Source organism: Pelophylax lessonae, assembly GCF_965119305.1.
Source record: "Pelophylax lessonae genome assembly, chromosome: 6".
NCBI classification, from domain to species: Eukaryota; Metazoa; Chordata; class Amphibia; order Anura; family Ranidae; genus Pelophylax; species Pelophylax lessonae.
In genome coordinates, this window is record NC_138773.1 from 157,309,812 (window position 1) to 157,333,293 (window position 23,482).

General features: G+C 49.2%; 1 protein-coding gene across 5 annotated transcripts in view; it reads left to right on the top strand.

Moving 5' to 3' along the window:
• Positions 1-23,482, top strand: part of USP7 (ubiquitin specific peptidase 7) — a 666,343-nt gene that overhangs the window by 422,907 nt on the left and 219,954 nt on the right. The window lies entirely within an intron of this gene.

Sequence of the window (23,482 nt, forward strand, 5' to 3'; positions counted from 1 at the left end):
CATTCTTTGCTATTAAGCACTGCGCTATTTTAACTGGCAATTGTGTGGTCATGCAGTACTGTATGCAAATTATATTTTTATATATATTTTTTGTTCACACAAATCGCTTTCTTTTGGTGGTATTTGATCAACGCTGGTTTTTCTTTGTTTTGCAATATAAACAGATCGAAAATTGTAAGAATTTTTTTTCTGCTTTCACTAATAAAATATCCAATAACATTGCGTCACAAATTTAGGCCAAAATGTATTCTGCCACCTGTCTTATTCTGAAAAAAAAAAAAATCCCAGAAAGTGTATATTGGTTTGTGTGAAAGTTAGTGTCTACAAACTATGATAGATATATATTTGAAAATGTCTATCCTGATGTACTGACAGCCCATCTCATTGCTTGATGCCCTAAAATGCTAGGACAGTATAAATGATGCCTTGTTGGAAAGTAGGCAGTCTGAGACCTTTAGTAAGAGGCATTCTTAAAATTAAGCTCCAGGCACCTATAAAAAAAAAAGTCAGCAGATACAAAAATTGTAGTTGCTGACTTTATAAAACCAGACACTCGCCTGTCCCATGGTCCAGCAGGGAGCTCCCCTCAGCCGTCTTCATCCTTCATTCTCCCTCGGCAGCGCTGACATTTTCACTATGGGCACAAAGCTGTGACAGCTTGTGGTGCCCACTGCGCATGCACGAGCCTTGCTGTGCATCCTGACTTGTGGATTCAGTCTTCTGGGACCTGTCAGTGTCCCAAAAGACTGCAGGGTGAAGGGAGGAGAACTTCCGTTGCCAAGCGCAGCCGTGCTTGAAACGAAAGTGTAAGCAGGTACTAGTCAAAATCAGATACCTGCTCCCCCCCACCCCCCGCTCCTCAAAAGTGCCAATTGTGCAAGGGGATCGGGGGACGAGTCCTTAAAGCGGAACTTCCCCTTTGGGGTGGAGTTTCGCTTTAAGCTTTTTGAAGTTGTATATTTTTGGTAGAATACATTTTTCGCTATCGTTTATTGACAGATGCAGCTGCATATTCCTCTTAACAATTGGGTTATGCTGCCTCTTACAGGAGTAGGACCCTAGGCAGGAAAAAAAACTTTACCACGCCTATGGGGCAGTCCCTGAAGGCATACACGCACTCACTCTGCTATAGGATTCAGTTTATTTCTGCCTAGTTTAGGAGTAGGACCTAGTTCCCGGCTGGGACTTTGGTCTTAACTTGTTTTTTTATTTTAAAGGGAACCTTTGTTAAAATTTTCATTTCTCTATCGTTCATTGACGGACGCAGTCTCTGATTCATATCAGTAGGGCAATACTGCCCCCTACAGGAGTAGGACACTAGGCAGAAAAAAGTTCTGGCTATGCCTATCGGCAATCCCAGAGGGTACACCCTCTATTTTCCTGCATAGGATGCCAGTTTTAATCTGCCTAGTCAGGAGTAAGGACCTAGTTCCTTGCTGGGATCTTTGGTCCTGGCATAGAAGTAATTTTTTTATGTATATTTTTTTAGCTAGTCTTTTTTTTTTTTCTCCGTGTCGTTTCTCCTGTGAGATCTTCTAGCAATTATGCCGGGCTGGGCGACATACTGAACCCCCATATCCAGTGGTCACCCCAGTCTGGCCATCAAGCCCGTGCAGGCCTTAGCTCCGCGCTGGGTCGGCCGCGACATAGTCCCACTGGACGGGGACTGGCCCAGCGAGTTAAACGTCTTGCCAGGAAGCACACGCTGATGTCGCAGCGTTCCTATTTAGCCGACAGCCCCCCTACTCCGGTGACGTGGGGTCCTGTCATGAGATGGCGCCCGCCTGTGTTCCCGGTATGGTGAGTAAACATTACCCCCCCCCCCCCCCCTTCCCTGGTGGACTTTGGGGTGGACACTCTCTGGGATGGTCGGACCCTCACACTCCTGGGTTCCCTCTGTCCTGTTGTGACCCCACTCCTCTCCACCACCCCACTCCCACGTAGGGGACTGTTTGGGCCTACCTGAGATGGGGGCCTAGTGTGCAGGCCGCATGGGGGGGCCGGGGCAGTGCACCATTTTGTTGTAGACTGTCTGCTTCTATGGGAGCGGCCATCTTGGTACACCCGTTTTCAGACATTTTGAGGTAGATTTATTGGTGTGGAGGCCGGTGGGAGTGCCTGGAGGACAGTGTGTCATGAGGGTCATCTCTCCCTCTCTGTGGGGGTCTTTTAGCGTGCGCCTGACCTCCGGGGGGGCGCTGTAGCTCTGTGGGGCCGCTTTTAAAAAAAAAAAATAATTTTGTCTTTTTTTTTTTTAAGTTGCTGGCGGGTTCCTCAGGTTCAGTATGGACCCTGCAGGCCATTTGATCCCACCTGACCCCCTCACGGAGGCCACAGGGCCTCCTGGACGGATCTCCACTGTCCGTCAAAGCCTTTTTCGGCAGTTCGGGAAGCATTTGGGCCCAGGTGAAGGTGGAAGGTGCGCTGAGACATTTCTCCGCCTACCCCTGCCTCATCCGATGTCTGAGTCTGGCTCAGCCGCCGCAGACATGGGGCCTCCCTGCCGGGTCTGCTGCCTCGCACTCTGTCTCCTCGGATAATGAAGATGACATTTCTACCTCCCCTGCCGTGACAGGCGCTGGTGGATGCACTGGTGGTTTCGGTGCGTGACACCCCGCAATTTGGGAGTCACAGCGGTGGCTGCGCCTGGGGCACAGGTGGCTCACATGCCACCTGGAGCTGCTCTTTTTGCTGGCTGCTCATGTAGGAGGGGGTGGCCTGAGACGTTTCCCTGGGGGTGTCTAAGCGGCCGTTAGACTTTGCCATTTTGGGGTGTGTCTGGTACAGAGGACTGTTTCGCCTTTGGTGGACGTACGGTCTCTAGGGGAATGGGACTGCCGTTGTTCCAGTGGAGGAATCCCCGTCCTGTAAGGACTTGGGGGATAGGATGGTACGGGCTGTGGCCTGCGATCTGTACTCCCTGGCGTAGTCTGCACTGGGAACAGTGTGTGTTTTTTTCCCTTGCCACGCAGATTCTTCCTGATGGGCGGAGTTCTACCACCGTGACCTGGTGTGGGGCATGTCCCTCTCTCCCTGGGGGAGCTGCTTGACCAGCTGGCGCAGGGGCTGCAATTTGTTTGCGATGCTGCGCTGGTCGAGTCCCGATCCCTTTATTTCTGGTAAGGTTTTTTTCCCTTTCAATGTACAGCTATCCCCGGATTGCTTACTGGCGCTCTGTGGGGCAGTTCAGGCTCTGATTCAACAAGCTGGACCAACTGGTCCTTTGATGGTTCAGTGCAAATCAAAAATTCAGGTTTGTATCGGTTCGCACGGCAGTGGCTTCCCTGCATCAGGGGGATTCCTGGCCTCCATAGACATCAAGCTGCCTACCTTCACATCTTGTTGTGTTGGGGACACCTACAGGTTCTCCGTTTTTGTTTTTGTTTTGCCGTGGGGAAGGATCTCTATCGGTTTGTGGCGTTGCCCTTGGGTCTCTCTTATGCTACCAGGGTCTTCACAAAGGTGTGGCTCCATTCTTGCACTGTTGCGGCAGCAGGGCTTATCGGTCCGGGGTTCCTGGTTGATCTGCTTCTCTGTGTGGAGTCTCCTATGGTGCTGACAAAAGGATTTGGAAGTCACCACGAGAACTCTGGAGGAGTTCAGGTGGGTTCTGATTGTTCAGAAATCATCCATGGTCCCTTCCATGAGACTGGACTATCTGGGCCTGACTTTGGACTTGCCCTCAGTCAGGGTGTTTTCTCCCTCTGGGGAATAGACTCTTGGAACTTCAGACTGCGGTTCATGTCCCGCACATGGTCGTCACTTTGGACTTGTATGCGAGTTCTGGGACTGATGGTGCCGTCTTTCGAGATAGTCCCTTTCGCTCAATCCCTCTCGGGGATCCCCCAGAAGGCGATCCTTTTCGAATGGGACTAGAATCCAAACTCTCTGGACTTTCGGATCGGGCTGAGCTGGCTGAACAGGGAGTCTTGAGCTGGAATCCTCCCTTCTCTTTTTCCTGAACACTTATCACTGCGGATGCAAGCCTGTTTGGGTGGGAAGGAGTCCTCGGCAGGTTCTCTGCTTTGGGTGTATGTTGACACTGCTTTGGGACGTCCCAAGGGTCAAAGAAGATATGGAGCTGTGTCCATCAATGAACAAAAAAGAAAACTGGACTTTTGTCTTACCTTAAAATCCTTTTCTCTGAAGTTCTTTGAAGGACACAGCATCCACCCCTCTGTTGATTTGGGCTATGTATGCTTCTGACACTGCTTGCTACAAACGGAAGTCCTATAGCAGGAAGTGGGAAGTATACTACCCCCTACGACTGCCCTAGGGGCGTAGTCAAGTTTTTTGTTTTCACTTAGTCCTACTCCTATGGAGAGCAGCATAACCCAAGGGTCAAAGTAGATATCGAGCTGTGTTCGTCAATGAACATCAGAGAAAAGGATTTTACGGTAAGACAAAAATCCAGTTTTTGGATAAACATTTGCACAAATATCGCAGGGCGTTAAAATCAGTAGCGCCTTATTTTTGTTCTACAGGTCATGGCATTCAGAAAATATATGGTTCTGGCGTTCTTAAACGCTGAAAGCTGTAAGTGATTAATAAAAACCTCCAGATTTTTTGAGAACTTAGGATATTTCCATTTTTGCGTATGTTCAATTTTCAGCATTTCGAAAAAAGGTGCAATCTAAAATTTACAAATATTGGTTATTACTTTAATACAGGTTAGCTTTTATATTTAGTAGGGATTTTGTAAAATGTGCTGTTTTTGTCTGCTAGTAATGATTTTAGTGTATTTTTAGCAAAAATATTGTTTTGATAAACATTTGCACAAATATCATTGTGCCCTACATATTAGTAGCACCTTATTTGTATTCTACTGGCCGTTAGCTTTCAGAAAATATGATTTTGGAGAGCGGGGGGTTCCTTAACAAACTCTGAAAGCTGTAAGGGAAAAATAGCCTGTCCAGGTAAGTTTAAAAGTGGAGCACAGGGCCTGGCAGCCAAAGAGTTAATAGGAGTCAGTACACACCTGCCATCATCTGCAAATATTGCCAAGTCGAGATGTGCCATGCTGATAGACCCCTACCCAAAAAGAGTGCTGTAATAAAATCAAAAGGTGCTTAACCACCTCAATACTGGGCACTTTCACCCCCTTCCTTCCCAGACCAATTTTCAGCTTTCGGTGCTCACACTTTGGGTACAGCGTTGCATGACTGAGTAATTGTCATTCAAATTAAATTTTTATCATTTTGTTTACACAAATAGAGCTTTCTTTGGTGGTATTTATTCACTACTGGGCATTTTTTTTCTTGCGATGTAAGTTTAAAAAAAAAATGTAAATTTTGAAAAAAAAAAAAACAATATTTTCTACATTTTGTTTTAAAAGAAATCCAATAAAATCAAAATTCATCATAAATTTAGGCCAGGATGTATTCTGCTACATGTATTTGATAAAAAAAAAAAAACTCCTGATAAGTGTATGATAATACGTTTGCGTGAAAGTTTGAGTCTCTACAAGCTAGGCTACGTATCATTGAAAATAGATAAATTCTGATGGACTGACTACCTATCTCATTTCTTGAGGCCCTAAAATGTCAGGACAGTACAAATACCCCCCAAATTACCCTTTTTTGTAAAGATGACAGTCCAAGGTATTTAGTAAGAGGCATAGTGAGTTTTTTGAAGTTGCAATTTTTTTTGCCCACAATAGTTGAATGAAGTTGTAACGAAGATTTTTTTATTCCCCCCCCCCCCCACATAATTGTCATGTTAACAAGTTATTTCTTAAACATGGCATAGATAAACTTGCAACTACACCCCAAAATATATTCTGCTACTCGTCCTGAGTATGGCAATACCACATGTGTAAGACTTTTCCACAGCGTGGCCACATGCAGAGGCCCAACATCCAAGTAGCACCGTCAGGCGTTCTAAAGGCATAAATTACACATTTCATTTCCTGAGTACCTATCATTTTTGAAGGCCCTGGAGCACCAGGACAATATAATTACCCAAAAAATTACCCCATTTTGGAACACCCCAATGTATATTCCACGAGGCACAATGAGTCTTTTGAACGTGTCATTTTTTTCCACAAGTTTTTGGAAAATGTGTAAAAATGAAAACCTATTTTCTCTTGCGTCCTCTGACAGTCGCCGCCTGATGGTGTTAGCCTTCACTATTGGGTAATGGCGCACTCCGCAGGAGCCGGCTAGGCAGATAACTCATTAACAGGTTAATACAAAAACAAACTTTTTGTACCTCAGCACACCACTAGGGGGCCATCCCTCAGCCATTACTCAAAACCCAACTAATATTACATCAGTTTGATGCTGCCTAGCTCAGGAGCTGGTTAGTTGTTCTGAACTGGGACTTTATCTCAGTTTTCAGTTTTTTTCTGAATTCGTGTGTTTTTTTTTCTTTGCACAATATATTTTATTTTCTCTCACTATCACTAGTTAGTAGTCAGGGATTCCTTTTCCTGGAGGACTACAAGTGACTGCAGAGCTGGGCCTCGGACTGGGAAATATAGATCCTCATGGAGTCCCAGCCTGCCAACGAGCATCGCAGGTTACTGGTACGCCCAGGCCTCGCAACGACAGTGCCCCTCCATAAAGGGTCGAGCCTGCGGAGCTGCGCTTCGCTGGAGACGTCTCAACCCGGATCGCCCCCATTTTGCCAGCATCTCTTCATGGCTGACGGCACCCCCACTTGCAGTGGGAGGTCTCCCGTTTGCCCGCTACTGGACTGGTGAGTACTGTACCCCTTTGTCCCTGGGGATTGTGGGCCCACTCTTAAGGGATAGCAGGGGATGGTCTCTGTAGGATCCCTATTCTGGCCGGGTTGAGGTTCTCTGCCCCGCCTCCCGCCGGGGGCACTGTGTGGGACTGCTGTAAGGGTCTCCCTGGGGGTCACTGCGGATGGCCGGAATGTTTTTGTGCTGTTATTTGCCACCTGTTAGGAGCGGCGACCATTTTGTGTGGTGTGCAGAATCTGAGCTCTGTGAGTCAGCAGCCATGTGGGGATTTTGCTGTGCTTTCCCGGTCGGGCGCCATCTTGGCTGTGGGCAACATGCCTAGTAAGGGCAGCGGCCATTTTCCCTGTGATTTTTGCCATAGGCTTACATAGGCACCTTGTCTCTGGGCTGGCCTCTAGCGATCTGAGGTCACTTCCTCATTCTCTTGTGTAAAATTGGGCTGACATACTGGGGATTTTTGCTTATATCTCGGCCATTATTTGACCAAATCAAATTATTTTATTTTTTTGCTAGTGTGTTTTCTCAAGGGGCTCTTTCAGTTGGTGCAGATTGTGGGGGGCGCCCGCGGGAACCGCCGATTTTAAAGGGCCAGCGTCCCTTTTTTCATATAAGGCAAAAATGGTCTCCCGTGATAATAAATCGCCCGCAAACCTGGTGGGGACTTTGTGTACACCTGAATCCTCTCCCCTGATAACCATATCTGCTGCTCTGGCGACTTTGGCATCCCAGGTGAATCTGCTGATGTCAGCACGCTCCTCCCAAAAAAAAAAAAAAACAGCCTGTGCGTTCCCAGTCCTCTGACTCTGAGCTCGAATTGGTTGCCATGGACGAGGGTCCCCCTGAGTGGTCCTGGTCCTCCACGTTGAGGGAGAGGAGGAGTGGGAATCTTCCTCCTCTGTAGCGCGGGGAACGTGCTACAATGGATGCTCTCATGGGCGTCCTAACAGAAATTCTCTATCTTAACGATGCGCCAGCTAGGTCAAGTGAGCGGTCTGTTTTGCTCGGTTTCTGCGGACCCCGGACAGTCGGGTCAGGTTTTTTTTTTTTTTTTTTCCTGCCCGGTGGGTTTTCACAAGATTGTGAATGGCCAGTGGCAGCGCATTTAGCGCATGTTGGTGGAGCCTAGGCATTTTTCCACCTGTTCTCCGTTTTTTTTTTTTTTGGAGGCGGTAGACGAACGTTGGTCGGTGTCCCCAAAGCAGGGGATCACACTGTGTCTAGGCCAAGTCCACCTTGCTGCCAGTAGGGGATTCCCGGTATTCAGGGATCCGGCTGATGGGCGTGTGGAAGCGCTTGCCCGCCTCATTTATCTAGTGGCAGGTTCCCTGTTAGAACCTGTGTTTTGCCTCAGTGATGACCTCTCAGGCGCTTATGACATGGTGCAAGGGGCTTCGCAGCAGGATCAATTCATCCACACTGCGATGTTTCTGGGCGACGCGGCCTTGGACGTGGTTCCGTTGGTCGCCCGGTTGCTGGCAGTGGCGATTGCGATCCACCGCATTACATGGTTAAAGTGCTGGTTGGTTGACCATGCGTCCTAAAAGACAGCATCTGAGGTCCCCTATGAGGGGGATCGCCCTTTTGGGGTAACTCTAGCTGAGTTGATATGGGGCTCACGGGAGGTAAGAGTACTCGTCTGCCCCAGGTCACCAAGAGGGGGCCCTCCTTCAAGACTCCACATAATTGCCTTTGGGAAGCAGGAGAACGGTATTCCTTTCCGTCTTCCCGGTGGCCACGAGGAGCCGTGGTCGGGTAAGCCAAACGCCAGTCAGTCTGGTTCGGCAACCCAGTCCACCTCTCCCTAAAGGGAAGCCCTCCCCGTTGTCAGGGTGGGGGGACGTCTGCTTGCTTTTCAGGAACCCTGGTTGTCCGGCATTCAGGACAGGTGGGTTCACAAACCAATTCGTTCAGAGCACAAGATCAAGTTGATCTTGCCCCTCTGACAGGTTCCTCCCATCCATTCTTAAGCTGTTCCCTGCTCGCCTCAGAGCTCTCATGGGGGCTGTGCATGGCTTGCTTGCACACGGAGTCATGGTACCCGTTCTTTTCCGGAAAAAGTTTTTGCGGTTTTGACTCCAACCTATTCACGGTGCCCAAGAAAGAGGGCACGGTGTGTCCGATTCTGGACTGGTAGTCCCTGAACCGCTTGTGCGGGCATCCAGGATGGGATTCATCCGGTCGGTGATGACCTAGTTGAGGCCTGGGGAATTACTGCATCCATCGCCTTGCAGGGTGCGTATCTCCACCTACCTATTTTCGAGGGTCCTCTGAGCTGCTTCTGCTTCGCGGTGGCTGGGGAGCATTACTAGTTTGTGGCGTTGCCTTTCGGTTTTGCTTCGGCTCCCAGGGTTTTCACCAAGGGTTGGCTCCGGTCTGGCATTGGGCTCCTCGGTTGCCTGGACGACCTCTTGCAAGGTCAAACTCATGTGTGACCTTAGCATAAGATCTGGATGTGAAGGTTCAGACACTTCAGGTGTTTGGGTGGGCCGTCAATTTCAGAAGTCGGCGCTCTACTCGTTTCCAGTACCTAGATGGTCCTGGACTTTGCTCAATCTCGTGTCTTCCTTTCCGGAGGACAAAAATCGGGACTTTGCGGGAGGAGATCGGAGCTCACAGGAATGACGCTCTTCCTCTTTACGGACCTGCATGTATGTTCTGGGACGGCTGGTCTCGGCCTTCGAAGCAGTTCCGTTTGCTCAATTTCACACCAGGTCTCTGCGAGCGGAGACCCTGGACAGGTTGGTCAGGACACCTCAGTCCTTGGAAAGGAGTATTTCCTTGAGTCATCCGGGTCGGATCTCCTGTGGTGGCGCTGGACGCTGTCCTTGACACCTTTTCGGTCCTTCCGACCTCTATTATGGACGGTTGAGACCATGGATGCCAGCTTGTCGGGCTGGGGAGGAGTTCTGGGCAGGTTTTGCGCCCAGGGGACGTGGTCAGCAGGGGAGACTTGGCTACCGATTAAAATCTTGGAGCTCCGAGCAATCACGCTTTGTTCAATGGTCCTGGTACGTGGACGTCTTTCAGATGGTCATTGAACATCGATGGCGGCTTCCGCTGCGAGACGATCTGTCTCAAGGACCGATCTTCCATTCTGCTTTACAGTTGCTGGATTTGTCGGCATGGCTGTTTAAAATAAATGTCCTTAGGGATAGAGGTCTTCCTCAGGCGGTCATCCTTGCCTTGTAAGAGGCTCGCAAAGCCACTTTAAAGAAGTTTTTTTCCGCTGCACCTGGAAAACGTATATCGCTTGGTGCGAAGTGCATGGTTTTCATCCCCGTTCCTTCTCGGTGGCGAAGGTCTTGGCCTTCCTGCGGAAGGGCGTGGATCAGCATCTGGTGCTAAATAAGGTCAAGGGTCTGTTGTGGGCCTTGGCCATCTTGTTTCAACGACCTTGGGCATCGCTTTCTTTGGTCCGCCCGAGGGGAGCTCTCTTGCTTCCGCGGGACCTGAATTTGGTTGTTGTCAATGTTACAATAAACCTCACTTTGAGATAATCAGGGAGATGTCTCGGTCTGTGTTGTCACGAAAAGTTGCTTTGCTGGTGGCCATCACGTCAGTTTGCAGAATGTCTGAATTGGCAGCCTTGTCCTGCAGTTCCCCTTATTTGGTACTTCATAGAGATAAGGTGGTTCTGCGACTGAGTCAAACTTTTTTCCCCAAAGGTTGTTTTCTTCATTCCACCTCAATGAGGATATGGTTTTGCCTTCGCTGGGTACACAACCCAAGCATCCTACGGAGTTTGCCTTGCATTCTCTGGCTGCGGTCCGGGCGGTCGAGGTTTACCTGTCCGCCACGGAGTCGATTCAGCTGTCTGATTCTCAGTTTGTTCTTCCTGAGGAACTTTGGAAGGGCTTAGCCGCTATCGCAACGACCATTTTGAAGTAGATCAGACAGACGATTGTTCGGGCCTATTGCATCATGGGTCGAGTTCCTCCTTTCCCGGTAAGGCTCTTTCTACTCGAGCCGTTAGTGCCTCCTTGGGCTTTTCGCCATCGGGCGTCTGTGGCTCAGGTGTGCAAGGCCGCGACGTGGTCCTTGCACATTTTCACTAAGTTTTACAAACTTGACGTTTTGGCATCTTCGGTTGCTTCCTTTGGCTGCAAAGTTGTGAGTGCGGCAGTTGTGTAAGGGGACATGGGTTTTTACTGTCCCTCCTTGTTACGGTATTTTTTTTCTGGGTTTGTTCCAGTTTTTTTCCCTCTGGGCTCAGGTGGTTACTGGCCCGGGTGTTTACGTTGCCTTCTAAGATGGTTGCGTTTTTCTTTCCCACCCCTCATACCTGTACTGCTTTTGGACGTCCCAATATTGAAGGCTAATACCATCGGGCGGCGACTGTCAAAGGACGTAAGAGAAAATAGAATTTTTGTAAGAACTTACCGTAAAATTATTTTCTGAGTCCTCTGGCAGTTTCCGCCCCCACCCCTCTGGTTTTTGGAGTTGGGGGTTGTTGCCTTCCGGTACTGCTTGCTACAAACTGAGGTAATATCAGATGGGTTTTGAGTAATGACTGAGGGATGGCCCCCTAGTGGTGTGCTGAGGTACAAAAAGTTTGTTTTTGTATTAACCTGTTAGGCTGCATTCACATGTCAGCTTATAATCGCGGGCAGAACCGAAGTACAAGAGCTTCTTTGGAGCGTATTGCGTCCCGCGATTTTGTTTGCGCGATGTTGCCGCGATTCGGCGGGCGTAAATCTCGGCAACATCGCTCGGCGTTTGGGGGGCTATTGCAAATCAACGGGCAACGCTAGGCGTCCCGCGATTTGCAATAAATCTCCGAATCGCGGGCGGAACCGCGGCGGTTCTGCCCGCGATTATAAGCTGACATGTGAATGCAGCCTTAATGAGTCCTGCGGAGTGCGCCATTACCCAATAGTGAAGGCTAATACCATCGGGCGGCAACTGTCAGAGGACGAAAATAATTTTATGGTAAGTTCTTAAAAAAATTCTATTTTTTTTTACACAAAGTTGTCGATTTATACAATTTTTTTTAACACATAGCATGTACATAGCAAAAATGACACCCCAAAATATATTCTGCTACTCCTCCTGAGTATGGCGATACCACATGTGTGAGACTTTTACACAACCTGGTCTCATACAGAGGCCCAACATTCAAGTAGCACCGTCAAGCGTTCTAGGAGCATAAATTACACACAATACCTATCACATTTTTGAAGGCCCTGGATCATTTTTGTGGACAGATGTGCGCTGATTCCTGGGACAGATGTGTGACATGTTGATCACTGGAATGTGGCAGATGTTCACTTTGACAGATGTGGCATATGATGTGCGCCAGATGACTACAGATGTGATAATCACCGAGAGATATGGCCGATGATGTGCGCCAGATGATCAGACAGATGTGCGCCAGATTATCACGGACATATGTGGCAGTTGATGTGCGCCAGATGATCACAGACAGATGCGGCAGATGTGCGCCGGGTGATCACGGACAGGTGCGGCAGATGTGCGCCGGGTGATCACGGACAGGTGCGGCAGATGTGCCCCGGGTGATCACGGACAGGTGCGGCAGATGTGCCCCGGGTGAACACGGACAGGTGCGGCAGATGTGCCCCGGGTGATCACGGACAGGTGCCCCAGGTGATCACGGACAGCTGGGGCAGATGTGCGCCTGATGATCACGGACAGGTGCCTCGGGTGATCACGGACTGCTGGGGCAGATGTGCGCCTGATGATCACGGACAGGTGCCCCGGGTGATCACGGACTGCTGGGGCAGATGTGCGCCTGATGATCACGGACAGGTGCCCCGGGTGATCACGGACTGCTGGGGCAGATGTGCTCCAGATGATCACGGACAGGTGCCCCGGGTGATCACGGACAGCTGGGGCAGATGTGCGCCAGATGATCACGGACAGATGGGGAAGATGTTCACTGGGACAGATTTTATTGGGACAGATGTGTGACGGGTGTTTTATTGTGGGGACACTGTGGTTGGGGACACTTTTGGGGGCACTAGCACAGGGTGATCAGTGAGTAAAGAGCAGTAAAACACCTTTATACTTACTGATCGCCGCCTGCCAGCACCGATCCGCTCTCCTTCTCACTGTGTGAGGAGAAGCGGAGCCGATCACTGGGACAACGGCTCTATTTACTTAACATAACGGCTTTGATTGGACACGGCCGTCATGTGATCAGGAGGGCCAAACACAGAGCCCTCCTGTCGAGTGGTGTTGCTCTGTGTCCGGGAGACACAGGCACACGAGGGGAGAAGAGGGTCTGGAATATGGCAGGTTTGGTGATCGAGCTGGGTGCTTTGTCTTCATTTGTCTAACGTAATCAAGGGGTCAAGCAGACAAGATAATTGTAACATCAAAGGTTAGGTCCCGAGGGGGCCTAGTAAAGTTTCACTCCTGAACAAGAAGGGGCTTTATCAGTAACCTTCAATAACCTTGTATGCCAGGGACTCTTTGTATCTTAACCAGATATACTAAGTATTAGTGAATTTGGACAGCCTGTCTGAGGAAATGCAAATCTGTTCCACCATCTCCCCTACATGATTCTATGAAACAATTCTCGCACTGAAGGGGCGGTTGCAGAGCGCCAGTGACGTGGGATACATAGTTTGACAGCGTTTACTATGCACATCGCTAATAATTTTCTGTAGTAACCCCGTGGCAGAGAGGAATAAGAACTGGGCAGTGTATAGTCTAGATCGTAAGAGGTCACTTTGTGTAATACATTGTGTACCTGTTTCCAGACTGGTTGTAGAGCGGGACACGACCACCACATATGTAACATAGTTCCCACTTCTGTGTCGCATCTCCAGCACGGAGACCATTGAAAAAAATTTGTGGCTCTTTGAAGGAGTTCTTTACCAACTAGAGAGCATTTTATATCCATTTTGCTGGATGGTGACGTTTTACTGAACCCTGCTGTATCAGTGAGCATATGCTTTCCCAGTCTTTGTCATGTAAGTTCAAGTTCAGATGTTGCTGCCAGGCCCGGCAGAACGGGGTGTTGGAAATGGGAGATAGATCTGAAAGCCAACCATAAATTGTGGATATCATGTGGCATTGCGGGTGGGATCTATCATAGATGGATTCTATAGATTTAAGATACCTTGTCCAGGGGCTGTGTGATAACACAAAGTGGCAGATTTGAAGGTACGTCCAGAGAGGCATCTCGTAGGGTTGCATCAGATTATTAAGAACGTCTCGTGAGAGTAAAGCTCCTTTGTGGAAAAAGTACGAAAAGGACAAGATATAAAGGGCAGCCCTGTCTCGTACCATTGGAAAGGTGAAAGGCATCCAACAGGTGGCCATTAACTCAAACCCTAGCTACTTGGTTAGTGTACAAAGCGCGGATGCTAGAGGACATCTGAGGCAAGAGTCCAATCGCCTCCAGGATTGCCGCCAGATAGTCCCAGGCCAACCTGTTGAACGCCTTCTCAGCGTACGATAGAAAGTAGCCTGGCTTGCTTTGTGAGGTGAGCCAATGGTGAATGTTCAGGGCTTTTATAGTGTTGTCGCTTGCCTGGAACAAATCCCACTTGATCAAGAGAGACAAGGGAGGGTAAGAGGGGCAGCCAGCGGTTAGCCAAAAAGAAGACATCAAGTTAGGTTCAACTGAGGTAATAGTGAAGAGTGAGGTCTTTCGTTCAAGTTGTAAAGGGATCTGTAGTAGTCCTCAAGTTGTTTAGCAATTGCTTTATTATAACGGTGTTTAAGGCCTTGGGTATCCCGATGAAATTGACTTTTTTGGGGGGGGCCTTAACAGCCTTCACTTAAAAGCAGCCACTTGTATTGCCTTGTTCATAAGATTCAATGGCATAGCGTAAATTAGCGATTTTTTTTTTTTTTTTTTTTCCCGAGGATATCACGGAGTTGAGATCTAGTCTCGGTCAATTCTTGTAGGGTAGATTCCGCCAGGGATTGTTTGTGGGCTTTCTCCAGTAAGCCGATGCAGTTGTATAGATTTGACTAAGGATTGGTGGGACTTTTTTATTGTCGCTGACGGGGATAAAAATTCACCCCTGATAACACATTTGTGTGCTTCCCATTGTGTTAAAGTACTCGTATCGAGTGTGTCATTAGTGAAGAAGTAATCCTTCAATTTAGATGCAATTTGCGAGACAGGCTTATTATCCCTAATAAATGATGAATTCAGTCTCCAAATTTTGCATCTAGTATCATGTTTGGGGAAAGTCAGAGTTAGTTATCGGGTTATGATGAGAAAAGACCATGGGTTCAATGGTAGCTGATGGAAAGGAAGGGGAGGTCAGGTTCTAAGATAAAGAAATTGTCTTTTCTAGAGAATTTTCCATGGGGGGGTGAGAAGAGAGTAAAATCCTTCTCTCCAGGTTTTAGGATCCTCCCAAGAATTATGAAGGCGAAGGTTCTGTATTTGTATATTTGGCAGAGTGCTTTGTGTGGGCGAATGATCCCGATGAGGTGTCCAATAAAGGGTTAATGGGGAGTGTTCTCAAGTCGTCACCTAGAATCAAGATGCCTGAGCTAAATTCCGAAGGCTCGCGACAGAGGTTCCGGAGAAATGTGATGATTGTTTGGGCAATAAATATTGGCAATGGTCAAAGAGCGTGTCCCCAACTGTCCCTTAACAAGCAAGCATCTACGTTTAGGGTCTCTTTTAATGTCTTGTAGTTGAAAGTTCACAATTTTTAGCAAGCAAAATTGAAACACCTTTAGTCTTTGCAACAGAAGAAGTAGCCTGGTAATCTACCGGGAAGAAGAGTGTGGCTCGTTTTAAAGTGCGTTTCTTGGACTAAAACCACCTGGGATTTCAGTCTACAAAACTCTGCCAGGAACTGAGATGAGTTTTTTTTTTCTAGTTCGCTTTTTCTCTGGATTTTTTTCCTGTGAAAACTAGAAGCAACTATGCTGGATCTGGGTGACGGGCTGGATATAAAGATCCAGTGGTCACCCCAGCCTGCCAACGAGCGTACGCAGACCTTAGCTCCGCACTGGGTCAGCCGCGACATAGTCCCACTGGACAGGGACTGGCCCCGCGAGTTGTCTCGCCAAGTCGCATACGACTGGGCTTAGGCCCGAGTCGCAGCGTTCCTATTTGCCGAACAGCCCCAACTTAGGCGGAGTGGGGTTCTGTCAGGAGATGGCGCCCGCCTGTTCTTTGTATGGTGAGTAAATGTTCCCCCCTCTCCCCTGGCTGGTTTTGGGTTGGATGGGGACCCCTCCCTAGGATGGTTGGACCCTCACAACCCTCGGGTTCCCCTCAGTCCTGTCACGCACCCAATGACTACTAGGGGCCATTAAGATGTTTGTGACTACTCCCGGGGGCTGGGACTGAGCTTTAGACCGCAGGTGGGAGTGGGGGGTGCGCCGCCGGCGACGTACAAACAATTGTGCAGGGGGTGGGGGGCTTCTACCTGTCACTCCAGGGCTCACCTTCCAATCAATCCCATCAGAGGGCTCCCTATACCCTGGTGCTGATCTTCAGATCTTTCCTTCTGGATTGAGATCGCTGCTGACAGGTGCTGTGCAGATGTTCCAGGCCTGCTGGTGCATCTTTAGTGTAGGTGATGAGTCTGGGTGGTCTCACTCTCTCTGCTGGGGGTCTCACTCTCTCTCTGCTTGGGGTCTCAGGTGTGCTCTGCCTGACCTCTTGGCGCTGTTGCGCGGTGGGACGTTTTAATTTTTTTTTTCAACTTTTTGCGGACGGGTTCCCCTGGTGCCACATGGACCCTGCAGAACATGTGTCCCCACCTGACCCCCTCAAGGAGGCCGAAGGGCCCTCCGGATCCCAGCTGTCAAAAGATGCACTTTCGGCGATCCTGTAATCGTGTTTGTCCCGGATAGAGGTGGCCTTTAAAAGGCATTGTGCTAAAAAAACACCCTCTGCCTCATCTGATGCCTCAGATTCTGACTCAGCCACTGCAGAAGCGGGTCTCCCTGCCGGGTCTACTACCTCGCGCCCTGTCTCCTTTGACAGTGAGGATGACATTTCTACCTCCGCAACTGCGCAAGAAAAGGCGCTGGTGGACGCGCACTGGTTGTATCTGTGCGTGAGACCCTAAATATGGAGGACGCAGCTATGACTGCGACTGAGGCACAGATTACATTTGGCACTCAACAAGCCATCTAGAGCGGCAAAGGTTTTTCCCTTTCCCGCATTTTTTGACAACATGCTCAAAAAGAAATGGGAGCGCCAAAAGCTAGATGCTATCCCTTTAAGGAGTCCCTTATATAGAAGTAAACTGTGCCACCTATGGGTAATAGGAAGGCGGAGTCTGTGGCCTGCAATATGTACTCCCTGGCGGGGTCTGCACTCAGGCGGTATTTACGGTTGCCCTGGTTTTGCAAACATTGACCGAATAACTAATACGCCGTGACCTGGAGGGGAAGCCTCTTCCTCCTGCCTCTGAAAAGCTGTTGGACCAGCTAGTGCAGGGGCTGCAATTTGTTTGCGAAGCTGTGCTGGACACTGCTCCCATATCGGGCCGACTGTCGGTTTCGGCAGTGGTCATCCAGTGTATACTTTGGCTAAAATTCTGGTCTGCGGATCAGACTTTAAAGAAGACGTTGACTGATCTACCTTTTCAAGGACATCGCCTGTTTGGGGCTACCCTGGATGACATTATCAAACTTCTCACAAGGGGGTAAGAGTACCTTTCTCCCACAGGCTAACAAGGGTAAGGACCCTTGTCAGACGGGGTCCCTCCTTTTCAGCACACAAGATGTTTTTTCGTCCCTCAGGGTCAGTCCATAAGGCAAAGCCCTTCAAGACTCCCTCGGGTGGTTCCAAGTGACTCTGGTCTGGCAAACAAAAATCTACTTTCTCCAGACCTGAGGACAAGGCCACTTTGGGCTGAAAGTGCGCCCTCACCCGTATCGGGGTTGGGGGACGTCTTTGCCAGTTCCCGGTCCTGTGGCTATCCCTGATGCAAGACAAATGGGTTCAAGAAGTCATACGGTCCGATTAAAAGATCGAATTTTGATCCGTAAGGCTTTTCCCTGCCAATGTACAACTGTCCCCGGATCGCCTACAGGCTCTTTTTGGGGCAGTACAGGACCTGGTACAACAGGGAGTAATAGTTCAGTATGCGTAACGTTTTCAGGGCTTTTATTCAAACCTGATTATGGTCCCCAGGAAGGAAGGCAATGGGCGTCCGATCCTGGACCTGAAGGCACTGAATTGCTTTGTGTGAGTTAAAAAATTCAAGATGGAATCCGTTCGCAAGGTGGTGGCTTCCCTACAGCAAGGGGACTTCCTGGCCTCCATAGACATCAAAGATGTCTACCTTCACATTCCGATATGTGCAGGACACCATTGGTTTCTATCAGTTTGTGGCATTACCTTTTGGTCTCGCCTCTGCTCCTCGGGCCTTCACAAATTTGGTAATCGCCAGAAGACCTCTGGAGGTGTTCGGGTGGATTCTGAACCTTCAGAAGTTGTCCTTGGTCCCTTCCATGAGACTGGACTATCTGGACCTGACTTTCGACTCCTGATCGCGGTGAGGCTGCACAGCCAGGGAGCCCACGCCTCCGAGACGATCCTCCTTGCTTCCGTGGGATTTGACTTTGGTTTTGTCTATTCTTCAAAAGCCTCTGTTTGAGAATATACAGACATATCTCTGCCTTTATCTCAGAAGGTTGCCTTTGTGGTGGCTATTACTGCTCGCCAAGTGTCCGCATTGGCGGCGATTTCCTGTTCGTCTTATTTGGTCATCCACAGAGATAAAGTGGTTCTCCGACCTAATCCGTTTTTTTTCTTCCTATGGTGGTGTCTGATTTCCATTTAAATGAAATGAAACAATGACCTTGTTTTGCCTGAAATTGCCTTGCACTCTCTGGATGTGGTTCGGGCGATCAGCAGGGTTTACCAGTTGGCCACGGAGTCTTTTAGGAAATCAGACTTTTTTTTTTTTTTTTTGTCTTTACTGAGGGATCTTGTAAGGGTTGGCTGTGTCTGCTGCAACTATATCCAGATGGATTAGGCAGACGGTTGTACAGGCTTAATCATTAAAGTGTCAGGTTCCTCCTTTCCCTGTGACAGCACGTCCTACCAGGGCGCTGAGTGCCTTTTGGCTTTTTCATCATCGGGCCTCTGTTATTCAAGTGTGTACGGTGGCGACTTTGTCGTCCGGGCACACTTTTACAAAATTCTAAAAGTTTTGTTGGCCTCTTGGGATGCTTCCTTTGGCCACAAGGTTTTGCAGGCCGCTATTTAAAGAGACTTATTTTCTCTTACGTCCTCCGACAGTCGCCGCCCCTCCATATTCGTCACTATGGGTTATTGACCTTTGCTCCGTAGGAGTAGCTAGGCAACAGAATATGTCAATATTAAAGCTTTTAGCATATCCCACCCCCAGGGGGTGGTCCCCTCAGTCAATACCCTCCTGCTTCCTGTATCCATACCTCAGTTTCATTGTCTAGCTTTCAGGAGTTAGCTGGCTGTTTCTGTGCTGGGGCATTTTGTCTCAGCCTTTATCTTCTTTTTGATTTTATTTGAGTTTTTTCCTCTCTCTTTACTTAGCTGTTACTTTTGTCAGCATTAGTTAGTTCTTCTGATGAAGAGGATCGTGCGGGCTGGGTCTCGGGCTGGCCCCCCTGGTCGCAGGTTGTGGGCCAGTGGCTTCCCAGCCTGCCATCGAGCGTTCAGTTAGGTATTTTTCCTGGCATATGTGAACGACCCATCCCTGTTCGCTGCAGGGATGCTGTGGTGAGGTGGCTACCTCACTGGACGCCATGCGGTTTCGCACCGCAGTTCTACTGCGTCCTGGCTGCGACTCTCCCTGTCCCATGTGCAGTGGCTTGATCGCTTGTGCGGGTTCCCCACGCCATTCAGAAGGTAAGTGTACTCTGTGTGGGGACCTGTCTGTTTAGTGGGTGTCAGTCTGGGACTGTGTAACCCTGCTTCTGTACACACTATTGGGCTCCCTATCTGTTTTGGCTGCATTCTGTGGGCTGCAAGGAGGGGGGCCATGCTGCACTGTTTCTGTGTTCAGACTGTGTGCTTTTATTATTGTGTGACAGGCTGTATGCTGCGGGGCATGATTTGATCGTGTTTGTGCATACATGCGGCGGCCGCTGCTGCGGTCCGCCATTTTTTATTATACTGCAGGCGTGTGATGGTGTTTTACTATGTGGGGGAGCGGCGTTTTTGGCGCCAAGCGCCGCCATTTTGGCGGCGATCGCTCCGGCCTCATGTTAGCACTGCAGGATCTCTGCCTTTACTTCCTCCCCCGGCGGCCATTTTTTTGTAGCCTTCCATAGGCTTTATAGGAGCGGCCTTTATTGCATCCCTTCCTTTTCCCTGGGCACACCGATCGATACAGCAGCAGCAGTGATCTCTCCAGGTTTTTACCCTCTTTAATCCTGTATTCCTTGCCTGAGTTTGTACTTTTCCCTGTGGGGGTCGGCTTGTGCTGGTGTGTGTGTGCGCTGGGCTGCGCTCGCCGCGCTGTTAAAGGGGCAGTTACCCTTTTTTTCTCCTGCAAACTTTTGGGGGCATGGATTCTCAGGAAAGCAAATTTCCTCCCACTTTGCTGGGATGCCAAGGGGCTGCTGCTGTTTCCCCTGAGGGGGGCGATTTGGCCACCATTGTGGCTAACCTGGCTGCTCAGGTGCAGATGCTTGGGTGTGCTCAATCCACAAAACGGCCTAGAGTTTCAATCTCCTCTGATTCAGAGGGCGAAGGTGATGGGGCTGCTATGGCTGGGGTCCCCTTATCGGGGTCCCGTTCGTCCCTGGACTTTGCAGGGTCGGAAGGGGAGGCAGAGGTTGAAGGGGTTGATGATTCCCCCCCCTGGCTCGTCTGAAGAGCTTGCAATCATGGATGAATTGGTTGCTTCTATCAAACACTGCATTTGCAGGATGAACCGTGTCCGTCTGCCGTCCTGGCTTCTTATGGGACGCAGCGGAGACGCAAAACGTCGCAGGTTTTCCCTTGCACTGAGGATTTTCAGCGCGCTGTTAGTGAACAATGGCGCAATCTAAAAAAGCCTTTTGCTGTGCCCAGTAGGTTCAAGCTGCGTTATCCTTTCACGCCCGCCACTGATGAACGTTGGTGTGTGCCACCTCCGGTGGATCACGCGGTGGCGGTTTTGAATAAATCTACTGCGATTCCCGACGGAAGATACCCCGGTGTTCCGAGACCCCACGGACAGGAGACTGGAGTCTCTTGCCCGCCACACTTACTCAGTTACCGGTTCCATGCTAAAAGCTATTTTTGCTTCCCTTATGGCAGCTCAGGCTGTCGCGGATTGGACGCAGGTGCTCAGGCGCGTCCTGGTGGCTGATTCTGCCCCGCCGACAACGTTGGCTATGGTGAATCAGATTCATCAGGGTGTCATGTATTTGTGTGATGCGGAATTAGATGTGATTCCTTTGGCTGCACGTGTGCACAGCGTGGCGGTGTTGACACGCCGTTTGATTTGGCTGAAATGTTGGTCTGTGGACAAATCTTCTCGCAAAACTTTATCAAATTTGCCCTATACGGGATCTCGCCTTTTTGGCGACTCACTGGATTCGCTGATAAAGGGGATCTCTGGGGGTAAGAGCACGCTCTTGCCCCAATCTCGCAAGGCTAAGGGTGCTCAAGGTTAGAAGCTTCGTTTAGGCCCTCTCAGGGGTCCTTTCGTGCCTTTCAGTCGCACTATAAGGGCAAGCCCTTCAAAGGTCAAGGCTCCCAAAAGAAGCCGTGGACAGGTAAGCAGAAGTCCGGCCAGTCCGGGTCCGCTGCCCATAACAACGCGGCCTGAAGGGGCGCCCTCACCCAGTTCTGGGGTGGGGGGACGTTTGCTCGGTTTTCTTCAACCCTGGCTGGCCCGCGTTCGGGACAGGTGGGTTCAGGAGATCGTTCGGTCCGGGTACAAGATCGAGTTCCTATCTCGGCCGGCGAACAGGTTTTTTCCCTCAAACCTTCAACTGTCTCCGGAGCGTTTGCGGGATCTGCACCTGGCGGTGCGGGACCTGCGGGCTCAGGGAGTGGTGGTTCCGGTGCCTCATCGGGACAGATTTCGGGGGTTTTATTCAAATCTGTTCACTGTGCCCAGGAAGGAGGGCAAGGTACGTCCAATTCTGGACTTAAAAGCTCTGAACCGCTTTGTGCGGGTTCGCAAGTTCCGCATGGAATCCCTGCGCTCGGTGGTGGCTGCTCTAGTTCCGGGAGTGACGAATATGGAGGGGCGGCGACTGTCGGACGTAAGAGAAAACGGAATTTTTGTAAAATCTTACCTGTAAAATTCCTTTCTCTGAGTCCTCCGACAGTCGCCGCCCCCGCCCCTCTTTTGGGGTTTGTTTATGTACTCTACTGCTATTCTACTGAAACTGAGGTATGGATACAGGAAGCAGGAGGGTATTGACTGAGGGGACCACCCCCTGGGGGTGGGATATGCTAAAAGCTTTAATATTGACATATTCTGTTGCCTAGCTACTCCTACGGAGCAAAGGTCAATAACCCATAGTGACGAATATGGAGGGGCGGCGAATGTCGGAGGACAGGAATTTTACAGGTAAGATTTTACAAAAATTCAGTTTTTTCTCTTTCAGGGGTATATATTTGCTTTCTATGGGTAAGCTCCTGCTGTTCCTGGTTGAGCTTTGTTTCCCAGTTAGCCAAGTTTAGCCTTTGGAAAAACGTTACCTGTTTTGGGACATTAGGACGTCCGTATGTTATAAGAAGCATAAGAGCTGCGTCTGTCAATGGACTTCAGAGAAAAGGATTTTACAGTAAGTGCTTACAAAAATCCAGTTTTTCCCTTGCTTTGCAAAGAATCACCTCTTTAAGTGGAAAGCTGACTAAACAGCCAACCACATCCCTTGGGGGGGGGGTCCGATTCTCTACTTCTGGGCTGTAGAGCTCTAAGTGCCCGTTCAAATTCAGGAGGGGTGTCAGCGGGCCTATCCATGAGATCATTAAATAGAGCAGGTATTGCAGCTTCCAGGGCTTGGGGCTCCACAGATTCAGGTAGGACTTGAGCTCTAATATTATGCCTCCTTCCCCGATTATCTAGATCCTCAATGTGCCTGTTCACCTCAATGAGATGAGCAATGTGGGCATCGGAGGTGCGTTGGAGCGGTTTAATGGCTGAGCCCTGCATTTACATAGGTTGAAAAGAGACACAAGTCCATCTGGCTCTGGTTGTGGTAGTTTTCTCTGCTTCACTCAGCCTGGATCTCACCATGAAAGCAAGGCTATAAGATGTCAGAGAGCTGAAAAATTTCTCCCAACACGCGGTATCTGCAGAAGAGTTCTCTCCCCCACATTGTCACTATGTTGCTTCATGAAAAATGTTTGCTAATGTTATAAAGCTCTGCAAAAGCCCTGGCATAGTACAAGTCGACTGTCCTTGGTCTTGCCACATGCTCATGGGCCCTGAGACCTACATTCCTGAAAAGATTTTGACACCCCAAAAGTTTTTGCTGAACTCTATCCAGTGGAAAGGAGTTTACAAAAGTGGGCTATTCTGTGGTTGACCCTATTTTTTTCATAAACAAACCTCACTGTACCCATGTTCCACCTTTTAAAGATTCTGCTGACAGAAAATTTGAAATGCTTTGAAAAACTCTTATCTTGGCAGGCCTAGCCCTGCAACTAACTCTTGCTGCAATTTCTTTGTTAAACTGCAGCTAGCTGGACTAGGTCAATGTACAACCAACATGTGTCTTTCAGGGTCGTTTGGTTGTAGAACAGTTACACTTATTGTTTTCTTTGTAGATTGTCAGTGGTAGTTGAATGATCTAGTGTGCTATATCACACGTTTAATTGATCGATGAATGACAGTGCCTCTAATACATTACTAAAAATAATTACACTAACTAATCCTGAGATTC